This window comes from Triticum dicoccoides, chromosome 2B (genome assembly GCF_002162155.2).
Source record: "Triticum dicoccoides isolate Atlit2015 ecotype Zavitan chromosome 2B, WEW_v2.0, whole genome shotgun sequence".
Taxonomy (NCBI): Eukaryota; Viridiplantae; Streptophyta; class Magnoliopsida; order Poales; family Poaceae; genus Triticum; species Triticum dicoccoides.
Genome location: NC_041383.1, coordinates 473,457,985 through 473,472,834, shown reverse-complemented (window position 1 = coordinate 473,472,834; position 14,850 = coordinate 473,457,985).

The window sequence follows — 14,850 nt, the reverse complement described above, 5'->3', positions numbered from 1 at the left end:
AGATCCCTTTCTCTCCCCCACCGAACGCGTTCGCCGTCGGCCACCTCGCCCCGCTGCGGCCACCAGCCACCTCGAGCGCTGCTAGTTTGCCCACAGCCCCGCCTCGTCCTCTTCTTCCTCTACGACGAGCTACAAGGACCACGCCAAGAGAAGCACCGCGACGGCCGCCCCCTCCTGGCGCAAGGAGACGCCTAGGATCGCTGCCATTCCTCACGAACGACTCCGTCGTCGTCAACATCGGCCGCCACTGCTTCCTTCGATCTGCACCGCTCTGACCTCCTTCGGCTTCCCCGAGCCCTCCACGAGCACCGCTGTGAGCAACACCTTTGATCCCCCCTCTTCTCTACATCGATCTGACACCATAGGCCGCTGCATCAGCTCGCGCCCGAGCTCCCACGAGCTCGTGGTCGCTGCGTCATGGGCGTGCTCCCCGCGCCCTTGGCCGCGTCCGCGGCCGAGCACGCCGCTCCTGGGTTGCGCCCAGGCGCGTGACCGCTCCTCGCACCTTGCCTCCGCCGCTCGCCTACGCTTGCCTTCGCGCGTCGACACCCAGCCTGCTGCGACATTCACCGCTAGCTACCGCCGCCCGCCTACGCTTGCCTTCGCGCGTCGATGCCCATCCTGCTGCGACATTCACCGCTAGCTGCCGCCGCCCGCTCACCACCGCTGGTACTCCCTGCATCCTCAGTCGCCCTGCCCCATATCACCCTAGTGGCGCCTTGCGTCCGGCCGGCCGCGCCGGCTGCGGCCGTCGCTGCCCGTCGCTCCCTTCGACGGCCATGGCCGAGGCCTTGCCCCTGGGTGCGCCCGTGTCTGGACACAACCACTGGTGGCTGGCTATAGCCACTACCAGTGGGGTCGGGCCTGGCTTAATTAGTGCTAAACCCCCCTTAATTAGACACTGGTTAATAGACCCCACCATGCAAATTAATAATTTTGGACAAATGTAATTTAGTTAACTAAAATGCCTCACTGACGACTGGTCCCACATGGCCCTATTGACCAATCAACGCTGACTGGGTCAACTGTTGATTGGGCTGCTGACTTAGCAGCGGGCCCTGACTGTCAGTCACCCATGTGCATTGTTGGGTACACTTTCTGTGTACCCATAGCAATTTCTCTTTTATTTTCGAGTTAAAACAAATCCTGAAAATTTAGATAAATCATTTAATCTATGGAAAATCATAGTAAATAATCCATAGCTCGGATGAAAAAGTTTTATACATGAAAGTTGCTCAGAACGACGAGACGAATCCGAACATGTGGCCCGTTCGTCCGCCACACATCGCTAGCATAGTGAACATGCAACCTTTCCCCTCCGGTTCATCTATCCGACAAACGTCCGGAACCGGGAAAACTTTCCCGGATGTTTCCCCGTTCGCCAGTATCGCCTAGCGCCGCGTTAGAACACGTCTAACTCTGCATGTTGTCCTGTTATGCTCTTGCTTGCTATGTATTTACTGTTTCTCCCCCTCTTTTCTTCGGTAGACCCCGTGACGGTTGCCGATGCCGCTGCGATCAACTACGTCGACGACAACCCTCCTTCTTGTCTGAACAACCAGGCAAGCCCCCCCTTTGATCATCCCGATATCGCCCATTCTATACTCTCATGCTTGCATTAGATTTTGCTACCATTATTGTTTACTCCTATTCTGCTTTTGTACCTGCTATTGTTACCTACCTACTTATCCTAAACTACTTAGTATAGGTTGGTTAGTGATCCATCAGTGACCCCCACTTGTCCTTGTTACCCCTGCTTCATCATCGATGACTCGATCAGTGTGATCGACGACCAGAGCCCGACACCTCACATCACATCACACCCCTTTAGTTGCTCGAATCTGCAGAGCTACTATCGAGTGTCGAGGGTGATCCCTCATAACGCACTCCTGATGATAATTCTGTGGTGTAGCTATTCGGTCATGGTCATCGAGGGTGATTTCCTCTTTCACCATTCCCGGTACGGCTCTGTCGTTCAACACCTCAAGTGTGAACCTCGAGGGTGGTCCCTCTTACGTTCACCTTGATGATTACATTGAGTGGAATCCACCGGGGGTGATTCCTCGGGTTTTCCCCTTGATATCTGGACACATAGTTACCTTGACTTTACTTGAGACCTTGGTGAAAGTCGGGCGGGCCCGGAGAGCACCCGCAAGATTATGACGTGGCACGGCCGGGCATTCTAGGCCCTTGTCGTAAGTCCACGAGACGGGGCGACGGGGTCACTTTCGATCGTGAGTCTCTGCTCGTCTCCGCAAGCTACTAATACACTATGGTTTGGGTATTTGTTCTGAGTTGGCCTTTGGCCTTAACGCACTAACCACCACTCGAGAATAGTTATGGGCCTCGATGTCGCAGTATCAGCCGAAGCTTTGTCAGACATCCAGTTCATCATTGCAGCACGGCTGGGCCAACACCCCAGAGGCGGTGCTGGTATCCACCCTGCACACAACAACCCGGTGTGCTGCGGGTGATGGGACCAGACCCCGGAGTGCTTAGGATGTAGACCGGCAGGGACCTCTTGCTGAGCCTAGGTCGGGCTGCAACGTGTTGATCTTCCGAGGGCGGGCATTGACCCCAGAAAGTTGTGTCCGGCCAGAGTGATCGAGCGTGTTGGGTAACGTGGTGCACCCCTGTAGGGAAGATATATATTCAAATACCGTGTCCGCAGTTCAGACTTATATCCTGATCTTATATAACTAGAAATGGATACTTGAGATATGTGATGGATATGTGGCTCCCGGATTGCTTTCTCGCAGGGAGTCGAGGAAGGATCTCTGGGCGTTGTTGTTACAACATGCTTGTTAAATATTGAAATGCTATTCTTTACTCTTCTACATGCTGCAAGATGCTCGGAGCTGCGTGAAGATGGTAGTATTCGATAGGCCAGGCCTCCCCCCTCTATTCTGGCATTCTGCAGTTTAGTCCACAGATAAAAACCTTCCATTTGATACTAGTGCATACTTAGTATAGATCTGATGCTTGCGAGTACTTTGGATGAGTACTCACGGTTGCTTTGCTCCCCCTTTTCCCCCTTGTTTCTTCTTTCCGATTGATGCAACCAGATGGTGGATCCCTGGAGCTAGGTACCACCGCCAATGGATGCTACTATGTGAAGATCGACGACGACCAGGAGTAGTTAGGAGGTCCCAGGCAGGAGGCCTTGCCTCTTTGATCATTGTTGCTTTTGTGCTAGCCTTCTTAAGGCATCCTTGTTTAACTTATGTATGTGCTCAGATTTTGTTGCTTCCGCTGACTCTTGTGTATCGAGCTTGTATTCGAGCCCTCGAGGCCCCTGGCTTGTAATATAAAGCTTGTATTATTTTATTTGTGTCTAGAGTTGTGTTGTGATATCTTACCGTGAGTCCCTGATCTTGATCGTACACATTTGCGTGTAGGATTAGTGTACGATTGAATCGGGGGCGTCACAAGTTGAGGGCTTTGCTTGAGCAGTTGGCCCTGAAGGATTTCAGGAACTGGGCCGTGAGGGCATTGCAGAAGAAGATGGCTTCACAGCAGATTTCTTATTCATAGCCTTCTTGGGCTGAATAGCAGAGGCTTCAGTAGCAATAGCAGCAGAATCTTTGTTGAATATCTTCACTGCCTCCTTTGCTACCTTAGCCAATTTCCTTTGGCGCTTGGTCCATTCCTTTGGAAATTCCTCACCTCTTTTGATGCTAGAGGGATTAGCTTCTTGGCCTGGTGCCAACGGAGGTCTTGGGCATGGAGCATTTACTACGAATTTCTTCATGTACTTAGGAGTGACATAGCGGTACTCCCTCCATTCCCGTGCCCATCTGCGTTCAATCCGCTGAATGCGCATTGTGCGCTGATTTTCATTTTCTCTGCGATGAGTAGCCTCATCAGGAGTGCAATAATCTGCATAGATATCTTCAAGGATTTCAAACACGGTGTTAGTCTTAGGCCTCTTGCCTCCCTTCTGAGGACGCTTTTCTTCAGCCATTTTATTCAGTTGAGGATTCTGAACAATAGATGTCTCTGAGAAAGTATGCAGTTTTTCTTCAAGAAATGCTACAAATGAGTTAAGTTGATGAGAACCTAGAGATTCAGCAGCAGACATGTGTACCCGTGAACAGAGTATAGGTGCGAAGAATTTGAAGAGGTCATTTGCGTTCTCAGAATTTGTTTTTTAAAGGAATTGAGTTTGAGGAATTTGACCAGTGGAGTCTTGAGGAATTTCACTAAGATTTCTTGTCTTAGGTTCCAGAGTTGTATAGATTGGAAATCCACACAATTGAGGAATCTTGAAGAAAAGTACATCTTAGAGAGAAAGATCAAGAACATATGCAACAGTGGTGTTTAAGAATGTGAAGATTGCAGAATAAACACCTTTTGAAGATTTTGTGTAAATCATCAGAATAAATGAGGGCAGTAAAAGCGAGTTTTATTTAACCTTGACAAACAACACAATGAACAGTGAGATGAACTATGGAAGTTTGTCCGTTCAGATCTTCCATGCCCTACCTTGGCAGAGGAAGACAGCTACGGCGGCGGTGGAGGTGAAGATTTCCGCGGCCAGCGCGAATACGACGACGACGAGGTCGAGACAGCTAAGCACTTCCTCAGCGGTGACAATGGTGATTAGTGGCGGCGCTAGGTCAGAGAGCTCGAGCGGGAGAGAGCGGTCAAGCGGAGTAAATGAGCTGAGGTGCAAGGCGAGAGGTATTTATAAGGAAGTGAAAAACTGTTCGTCCGAAGAATTTGGACAAACGTGCCCCTGACCCTTGCTATCCTAGCGACATGTGTCACCCAGGTACAGAGAGGTGGAGATCATGGGTGAGTTGTTTAATCCAGTCATGGGATGCAGAAGGATTTGAGCGGCAAAATTCAAATTGAAGATTTTCAACTTTGGTTGGTGGCGTATCCCACCGTATAACAATGATGGTTTCAGACACCGCGTACAATTGTCGTAGTGTTCTGAGAATCAAATTCTTCATTAATTTCTTCACACTTAGAGGGTTAGTCTTCATTGATTGAAGAAAAACGTTACTTTGTGTGTTGCACATCTAAGTCATCAAATTTGCATAAGTGTTAGGATGTGTGTCCTTTTCAAAGAACATTCGAAGATTCTAAGATATTTAGCTTAGACCACAACTTGCTAAATCTCTTCCCATCCAAGGGCTTTGTGAAGATATCGGCCAGCTGATCTTCAGTATTCGCGTGGTCGATGGAGATGTCACCCTTCAACACATGGTCACGAAGAAAATGATGACGAATCTAGATGTGCTTTGTCTTTGAGTGTTGAACTGGGTTGTGACAATCTTGATAGCACTCTCATTGTCACAGTAGAGTGGCACATTCTTCACATTGATGCCATAGTCCTTGAGGGTTTGCTTCATCCATAGCAATTGAGCACAACAAAATCCAGCAGCAATGTACTCAGCTTCAGCAGTAGAGAGTGATACGCAGTTCTGATTCTTCGAGGACCAACATACCAAGGATTGTTTGAGGAAATGACATGTGCCTGATGTTGACTTGAGATCCACCCGATCGCCAGCATAGTCAGAGTCAGAATATCCAATGAGATCAAAAGAAGAGCCCTTGGGATATGAAAGGGCTAGTTATTGACTAGAGGGGGGGGGGTGAATAGGCGATTTTTATGATAGTCTTCAAGACATGGGAGTTTCAAAGACAAACAGTAGAAGCAACACTATTCGTATGCAGTGAAAGGTAGACTACACTAGACAAGCCATAGTCAAGTATTCAATTAAGTGAAAGCACGAAGACTATTAGCAGCTAGGTAGTAAAGATCAGGGTGGAAGATCATATGAAGCCAATCAAGACAAGTAGTCACACAGTGAAGTCAAACAGATTATGCAAGCAGGCAATGACTTCACGAAGACAAACTGTAGAAAAGAGAAGTGAGAGATAGAACCAGTAGCTTTAGGAAGACAGTGGTTTGTTCGACCAGTTCCAGTTGCTGTGATAACTGTACGTCTGGTTAGGGAGGCTGAGATTTAACTCAGAAGACCACGTCTTCACCTTATTCCCCTTGAGCTAAGGACTCTCAGTCCCCGCCCAATCACTCTGGTAAGTCTTCAAGGTAGACTCCCAAACCTTCACAGACTTTGTTCACCGACAATCCACAATGACTCTTGGATGCTCAGAACATGATGCCTAACCGGCTGGAGGATTCACAGTCCTCAAGTGAAATAAGTCTTCAGATCATGTGGACAGAAAGACTTAAGTGATTCCAAACACTCTTTGGGCTCTGGGTGGTTTGGGCTTTATCCTCGCAAGGATTCTCTCTCAAAGGCTTCGGAGGTGGGTTGCTCTCAAATGAAAAAAGCCGTATACTAACTCTAAGCAGCCACCAATTTATAATATAGGGGGTGGGCTATTTATATCCACTGGGCAACCCGACCTGATTTGTCCGAAATGACCCTGGGCCACTAAGGAACTGACACGTGTCGCAACGGTCAGATTTCAAACACACGTGGCAGCTTGACTTGGGCTACAAGTAAAGCTGACTTATCCGACTCTGGATAAGATTTGCACTCATTGTCTTCGCTCAAAGACATAGGATTTGGTTGAGCATCACTTTAGTCACTCTGGCTTTGTTCACTTGGACCTCACTTAACAGTGCGGTGGTTCCTATGACTCAACAAAGAAGAAAAGAAACAACAAAACAACTAAGTCTTCGCACTCCATAGTCTTCAGACATTGTCTTCTCATGTCATAGTCTTCAACGTGACTAGCTTCACAGACCACCATTGTCTTCACACATTTTTAGGGGTCATCTCCGGTAGGTAAACCGAATCAATGAGGGACTACAACTTGTGTTATCCCGCAATTCTCACAAACACATTAGTCCCTCAACCAGGTTTGTTGTCAATACTCCCAAACCAACTAGGGGTGGCACTAGATGCACTTACAATCTCCCCCTTTTTGGTGATTGATGACAAACTGGTTGAAGTTTTCAATGGGGATAAAAGGTTGTCAAATTGTAAAGGATTAAGGCATTGTCTTCATAAGGGTAAAAGGCTCCCCCTGAAGATGTGCATATCAATGTTTTGCATTGGAATGCAAATTCACATGGCAGGTTGTACTTGTGGAGATTGTCGGTGTCAAAAACCGGCGGATCTCGGGTAGGGGGTCCCGAACTGTGCGTCTAGGCGAATGGTAACAGGAGACAAGGGACACGATGTTTTTACCCAGGTTTGGGCCCTCTCGATGGAGGTAAAACCCTACTCCTGCTTAATTAATATTGATGATATGGGTAGTACAATAGTAGATCTACCACGAGATCAGAGAGGCTAAACCCTAAAAGCTAGCCTATGGTATGATTGTTGTTCATCCTACGGACTAAACCTCTCCAGTTTATATAGACACCGAAGAGGGCTAGGGTTACACAAAGTCGGTTACAATGGGAGGAGATCTACATATCCGTATCGCCAAGCTTGCCTTCCACGCCAAGGAAAGTCCCATCCGGACACGAGACGAAGTCTTCAATATTGTATCTTCATAGTCCAGGAGTAAGGCCAAAGGTTATAGTCCGGTCATCCGGACACCCCCTAATCTAGGACTCCCTCAGTAGCCCCTGAACCAGGCTTCAATGACGACGAGTCTGGCGCGCAGATTGTCTTCGGCATTGCATGGCGGGTTCCTCCTCCGAATACTTCATAGAAGATTTTGAACACAAGGATAGTGTTCGGCTCTGCAGAATAAGTTCCACATACCACCGCAGAGAGAATAATATTTGTACAAATCTAATCTGCTGACGTATTCTGCAGCGTGACATCATGCCACGACCAAGCCTTTATTCGAATCGTTTTACTGTCCCACCTCAGCGCGTTTAGCGAGGTGTTTTCCTTGGCACGTCTTGTCGAAGCAGAGATCGTGTCCCCTTATTCCGGGATTGTCATCAATACGGGCGTGGGTAACCAAACCGTGCATTTAATCATGACGCTTGGGAGATAAGGGAGTTTTACCAGGCTGGTGGGGGCACATAGTTTCGTCCGCCCATATAAGGGGATAAGGATCCACCTTTTTCATCTACGCCTTCTTCCTCCTTCGCTTATCCATTTCCGCGCACTCGAGCTCCAGCGCCCAAGTCCGCACTTCCCACCTCAACCTTCTCCAGCCATGTCCGGAGCGGGAGGCAGGTGGATGGCCTCCTCCGTCACGGAGGGGCACATCAAAAAGTTGAGGAAAGCCGGATACTTGTCCAACAAAGTTTGCGCACCAGCTCCCAGACGAGGGGCAGCTCATCCCCACCCCCAGGCCCCATGAGAGGGTGGTGTTCCGCCCCCATTTCCTCCGTGGACTGGGATTCCCACTCCACCCATTTGTCCGGGGGCTCATGTTCTACTATGGCCTGGATTTCCACGATCTGGCCCCGAACTTCATCCTCAACATCTCGACGTTTATCGTCGTGTGCGAGGCCTTCCTGCGCATCAAGCCCCCCTTCGGCTTATAGCTGAAGACCTTCAATGTCAAGCCGAAGGTAGTGGGCGGCCAGCAAGCGGAGTGCGGAGGCTCCATGGTGGGCAAGATGCCCAACGTCATATGGCTTGAGGGCTCCTTTGTGGAAACCATCAAAGGGTGGCAATCGGGGTGGTTGTACATCACCGAGCCGCGTGACCCTGAATGGGCAGCGGCCCCTGAATTCCAATCTGGCATCCCCACACAGCTCACCTCCTGGAAAGAGGTGGACCTGTCGTGGGGTAATTTGGGAGAGCTGACCGGACTCCAAACCTACGTCCAAAACCTGGTGGACAAGAAGGTTAAACTTGTCAATGTAGTCCATGTCATGCTCTTCCGCTGGATCCTTCCTGTCAACGACGGACTTTTAACTTGTGGGAGTTCGACCTGGCCCAGCACCAAACTTTGTCCAGGCTCTTTGACACAACGCACGAAGACGCCTGGAAGGTGCTGTTCAAGGGCGCCGAGGTTCCCCCTCCCATTACCGAGGATCGCTGATTCTGCACGAAGCGCCAAGCCAGCGTAGTAAGCTTGTTTTACCCTTTACGGGATACTTGTTTTTCATAGTTTGACTCTATGCGGGATCTAAGCTCCCGTTCCTTTGACAGGACTAGCAGAAGAAGTCCGGACAGATCGACTGTCTGGCTCCTTTGCCCGAAGGCCCAGCAGATGACCACTTGCCGAAGTTGCTGGTCCCGGCACCTTACGTGGTGCCGGAGAAGAAGGCCAAGAAGAAGGCCACGGGAACTCGAAAGAGTTCCCGGCGCCTGGGGTTGTCGGATTCATCGACCGACGACTCCGAAGCGCACTCCTCCCATGAAGACGAGGAGGAGGAAGAAGAGGCCTCTGCCCCTCCAACAGGGGGAGGAAAGAAAAGGAAGGCCGCCCCAACTAGGGGGGGGGGGGGCGGAGGGTCCGAATAGGGAAAGACCCTTCCTCCGGACTACTCCATCAGCGCCGACGACGGCGAAGAGGAGTGGCCATCCAGGGTCAAGCCCCTGGCAAAATAGTAAGTATCCGGATACCAGAATAACTCATGGCGTTCCTTTATTGCATAGTATCTTCTGACGCCGCATATAATCATGCAGTCCGCCCAAGTCCTCCCTGGATTCGTTGGATGTGAATAGTCTTTCACTCCCGACTGCTACCTCCCCTCGCCCTATGGATGATGCCGAGGTGGAGTCCCAAAAGGGGCCAAGCCAGGAGGAGGTGGTCCTGGAGGCGCCGCAAGGCGACCTCCCGGACTCCAGGCGCAAAAGGGATGAAACCCCAAAGGGCTCTAAGTCCGGCCCTGAGTCGGACACCGCACCGGAACCTTTAGTGGTTCTGGAGTCCGGCAGGCGGCCCCCTAGTAAGAAGGGCAAGCGTACGATGCCGGTGACCTCCGTCCAACCAGAGGCACCGGATAATTTGCTGGAGGTGCTTAACAGCGCCTCCATCAACGAGGAGCACCGCACTATTATGAGTGCGGTGATCCAGAAGGTTCAGTCCGCCAAGAGCGGGCTGACGGAAGCCTGTGCCAGCCTTCTAACAGACTTTGAGATATGTATTTAAGACATGTAAAAATATTACCGCATAGACAGTAGCCCCTGATGCTCAGTTTGGTGTTCGGAAAGAAAAGCCGGACTGAGGATCTAAAAAGATATACGCAGGAGTCTAACATAAGTATGTCAATATGGGAATGCAGGCTGCGCTGCTGACCTCGGCCGCACTGACTGCGGAGGTCGATGCATTGAAGCAGAGCCTCGAGCGGTCCGAGAACGAGCTCGGCCTTGCCAAGAAGCAGCTCGAGGACAAGGAAGGTAAGTAGTACCTTATGTGAGTATATAAAAATATCTGGTTGCAAATAATGACAGGACGAACGTGAGTATTACAGGGGCCACAACTGAGGTGGCGACCCTGAAGGAAGCGCTGTCCAAGGCCGAAGACAATGCGGCCGTGGAGCGCACCGAGCGAGAAAAGCAGGAGGCGCAGGTGGCGGAGGTGCGCAAGAGCTCCACGCTCTTGTGAAAAAACACGAGAGTTTGGAGCTTGACTCAAAGACTCGAGAGTCCGAGCTTGCCTCGGCCCTTGAGAGCGCCAAATCTGCCAAGGCCGAAGCCCAAAAAGCCCTCCAGGAAATTGAGGTGATGAAGAAGATAGCGGCGGGTAAGGCATTCTTTATGCAAAGCAAGCTCGTGAAAGTGAATTACTTGTTACTTACCCGAGTTCGGAGCTCTCCAGGAGCATTCGCAGATCTTCCCCACAGTGTGTCCGATGCTGTCGCATTCTACCGAGCCGAGGAAGGGAGCTCGACGGAGAAGGTGTTCTGGTCCCAGTATGTTGAGGCCGGACACCTGGTGCCCTTGAGCGACCAACTGAAGCAGCTAGTCGAGCTCCATAAGGCAGTCGAACAGGCCAGGAAGGGCCTTATAGGCCGGCTATGGCCTTGGGAGGCCATGCCTAGGAGCTACTTTGGGCTGGTGAGGTGGCTGGTGGATGCCTGTCCATGGCTTGAAATCATCAAGCGCTCCGTATGCATCAAAGGCGCCCGTAGGGCCCTTGCCCGTGTTAAAGTACACTGGGGCAAGATGGATGCTGAGAAGCTGGTGACAGATGGGCCACCGAAGGGGAAGGAGCATCGCAAGCCTGAGTTGTATTATGAGGGCGTCCTGAAGGGTGCCTGCCTTGTGGCGAATGAGTGTTCCAAGGATGTAATTTTTGAGTAAACTCGCTCGTGTTATCCTGTGCGCTGAAAACTTGTTCATATGCGCTAAGAAACGCTTTTTGAATTTAAAATATTACCTTCTATGCGGCCGTTTATTAAATCTGAGAGATGGCGAGTCGTCGGCTTCTACCCCATGCCACGAGTGCCGGGGTGTTCGGGATAAACCTGAGCGCTCTTGTTCCCATTCTTGGGTCCCTCGAGGGAGGCGCTCAGCACAACGAACAAGGCAATCGGACTATAATGCTTTATCACTCTCACTTAGCCATAGAATTCTATAATTTTAAATTTCGGCGAAGCCCCTAGTATTCGGAAGACCGAGTTCGGGGCGCTATCCACGCCTAGGGCGGACAAAGCCAGCTCCTCGCTCTAAGCGGCATAAGTCTTTAGGGACTCGAAAAACCTCTCGAACAGCGACCGACTCTCGCCCTATCATGATGGTCAGTTTTAGCTTTCTCTACTGAGGTGCTTAACCCAGCTCAACCGGGGCACAACCGCAGTAGTTCTCCCAATGCTACCTTAGCCAATATAACGGAATGTAAGGTACCAAAACATGGGAGCCGGGCAAACCCAACTATTGACCCAAGACATGATTCGGAGCCGATGCATATAATGCTATAAGTTCGGGGTGCCGCACTCGTGAGAGTGTTCGGACTTCTCACACCATATTCTAGGGTACTTAAGCCCCTGGTGTATTGGCCGCACCAAAGTGTACGGTTGTATAATGTCATAACTGAACATATTTACATAAAAATGAATGCAATAATAGACAAGAGCTATGTATTGTTTATTAAAAGGCTGCTGTGAAAGCAGAACGATACAAATAGTGCGATAAGCAAGAGATGGGATTATTTGACATGTCCCCCTCCAGGGGCAAGCTGCGAGACTTTTTGCAAGACAGGTATTTAGCTCGTTATATAGACCACCTGGACATTCGACGTAGCTTGCTGCCTCCTTGGCTGTTGCATCGTGTGTTCGGCGGTTGTACTACCGGGCAGGCCTTCCGGAGAGTGGAGTCCTGAAAGTAAGAAAAAAGAAATTACAAAAATGGGAGCCCCTAGTGCGGTTGAGCCGCATTTCGGGCGTGCCGTGGTTGTGCCCCTCCCCTTATGCCCATGGTATTTCCAGAGCGTAATTATGTACGTGTGGTACTGGTTTCGAAATTTCGCGAGGGCTGGGGTTGGGGTCGCACTACTACGCTTGCTCGGAACGTGCCAGGCGGTCTTGTTGTAGGTTACTCCGGGCGTGCTTGACGGTGTCCGGACGTTTAATAGCCGGACTGGAGAATTGCCTTGAGAGGCTACTTTGTACTTCCGCCGCAAGGGCCGCCATATGCTCCTCCGTTCGGAGAGAGCTCTCGGTGTTTTCCATTGACCGTAATGACAACTTGAGCTTGAGGTATGCATAGTGCGGCACCGCATTGAACTTTGCAAATGCGGTTCCTCCGAGCAGGGCGTGATAGCCACTGCGGAACGGGACTATGTCGAAGATTGACTCTTCGCTTCGGAAATTATCCGGGGATCCGAAGACCACTTCGAGTGTAACTGAGCCTGTACAGTTGGCCTCTACACCTGGTATGATGCCTTTAAAGGTCGTCTTTGTGGGTTTAATCCTTGAGGGATCTATGCCCATTTTTCGCACTGTATCCTGATAAAGCAGGTTCAGGCTGCTGCTGCCGTCCATAAGGACTCTAGTGAGGTGAAATCCGTCAATGATTGGGTCTAGAACCAATGCGGCGAATCCGCCGTGGTGGATACTAGTGGGGTGGTCCCTTCGATCAAAAGTGATCGGGCAGGAGGACCACGGGTTGAACTTTGGGGCGACTGGCTCCAACGCATATACGTCCCTGAGTGCATGCTTCCGCTCTCTTTTGGGGATGTGGGTTGCGTATATCATGTTCACCGTCCGCACTTGTGGGGGAAAGCCCTTCTGTCCCCTATTGTTCGGCGGCCGGGGCTCCTCCTCGTCGTCGCTGTGCAACCCCTTGTCTCTGTTTTCGGCACTTAATTTGCCTGCCTGCTTGAACACCCAACAATCCCTGTTGGTGTGATTGGCTGGTATTTCGGGGGTGCCGTGTATCTGGCACGAGCGATCGAGTATTCGGTCCAAACTGGACGAGCCCGGAGTATTTCTTTTAAATGACATTTTCCGCTGACCGGGTTTAGAGCCTCTGAATCCGGCATTAACTGCCGTATCCTCAGCATTGTCGCCGTTAATGCGGCGCTTGTGCTTGTTGCGACGCGACCTGCCATTGTTGTCCTTGGTATCCGAATTACCAAGGCTCTTGGTCATGTTATTACTACGAGCTAGCCAGCTGTCTTCTCCCGCGCAAAAGCGGGTCATGAGTGTTGTGAGGGCTGCCATGGATTTAGGCTTTTCCTGTCCTAGGTGCCGGGCAAGCCATTCGTCATGGATATTATGTTTGAAGGTTGCGAGGGCCTCTGCGTCCGGATAGTCGACTATTTGATTTTTCTTGGTTAGGAACCGTGTCCAGAATTGTCTGGCCGATTCCTCTGGCTGCTGAATTATATGGCTTAGGTCATCGACGTCTGGTGGTTGCACATAGGTGCCCTGGAAATTGTCGAGGAATGCAGCTTCCAGGTCCTCCCAGCAACCGATTGACTCTGCTGGCAAGCTATTAAGCCAATGCCGAGCTGGTCCTTTAAGCTTGAGTGGGAGGTATTTGATAGCGTGTAGATCATCACCGCAGGCCATGTGGATATGAAGGAGATAATCCTCGATCCATACCGCAGGATCTATTGTGCCATCGTATGATTCGATGTTTACGGGTTAAAAACCCTCGGGGATTTGATGATCCATTACTTCATCTGTGAAGCATAGTGGGTGTGCGACGCCTCTGTAATGGGCTATATCATGACGTAGCTCAAATGAGCTTTGTCTGCTATGTTCGGCCTGGCCGTATTTGCCATATCCGGCGTGACGGTTATCGTCACGTGTCATGGGGCACCCACGCGATCCGTAGATTGATCTTGTTTGCCTTGCCTTGTCCTCCAATATGTCTCACAGGTCTGGCACATTTCCCCGTGCCTTGGTATTTTTTGAGCGACGCCGGGCTGCGGCTTGAGTGGATGGCCGAGAGGCCTCTCTGTCGCAGCAACGAGGTGGCCGATCGGCCGCTCGTGCGCTGGTGATGTAGGTTTAGGTGCTTCCTCCTCTAGTCGGGGTAGCAGCCTGCGCTTTGGGTAGCTCTTGGAGGGGCATCCGAGTTCATACTCTTCGGCCGCAAGGACTTTAGTCCATCTGTCGGCTAGCAAGTCTTGGTCAGCTCGAAGCTGCTGCTGTTTTTTCTTGAGGCTGCTCGCCGTGGCCATAAGCCTGCATTTGAAACACTCTTGTTCGACGGGATCCTCAGGCACGACAAATTCGTCGTCGTCGAGGCTTGCCTTGCCTTTGGAGGGAGGCATATAATTATCGTCCTCTACCTCTTTGTCTGCCGCTCTCTCATGAGGGCTGGCTTCTCCATCCTCCTGTGCTGAATCCTGCTGGAGGGGGTTGTCTTCGGTGCTGTCCGGGGTGTTATTATCTCCCGTGCCGGAATCGCCGTTTTTGCTTTGGCGGGATTTAGAGCGGCGCCACTGACACCGGCGCTTAGGCTGCTTCTTGGAGGGGTCATCCTCCGTTGTTCCATCGCCATTCCCTTTTTTTGGGGTGCCCACCATGTATATGTCGTATGACGAGGT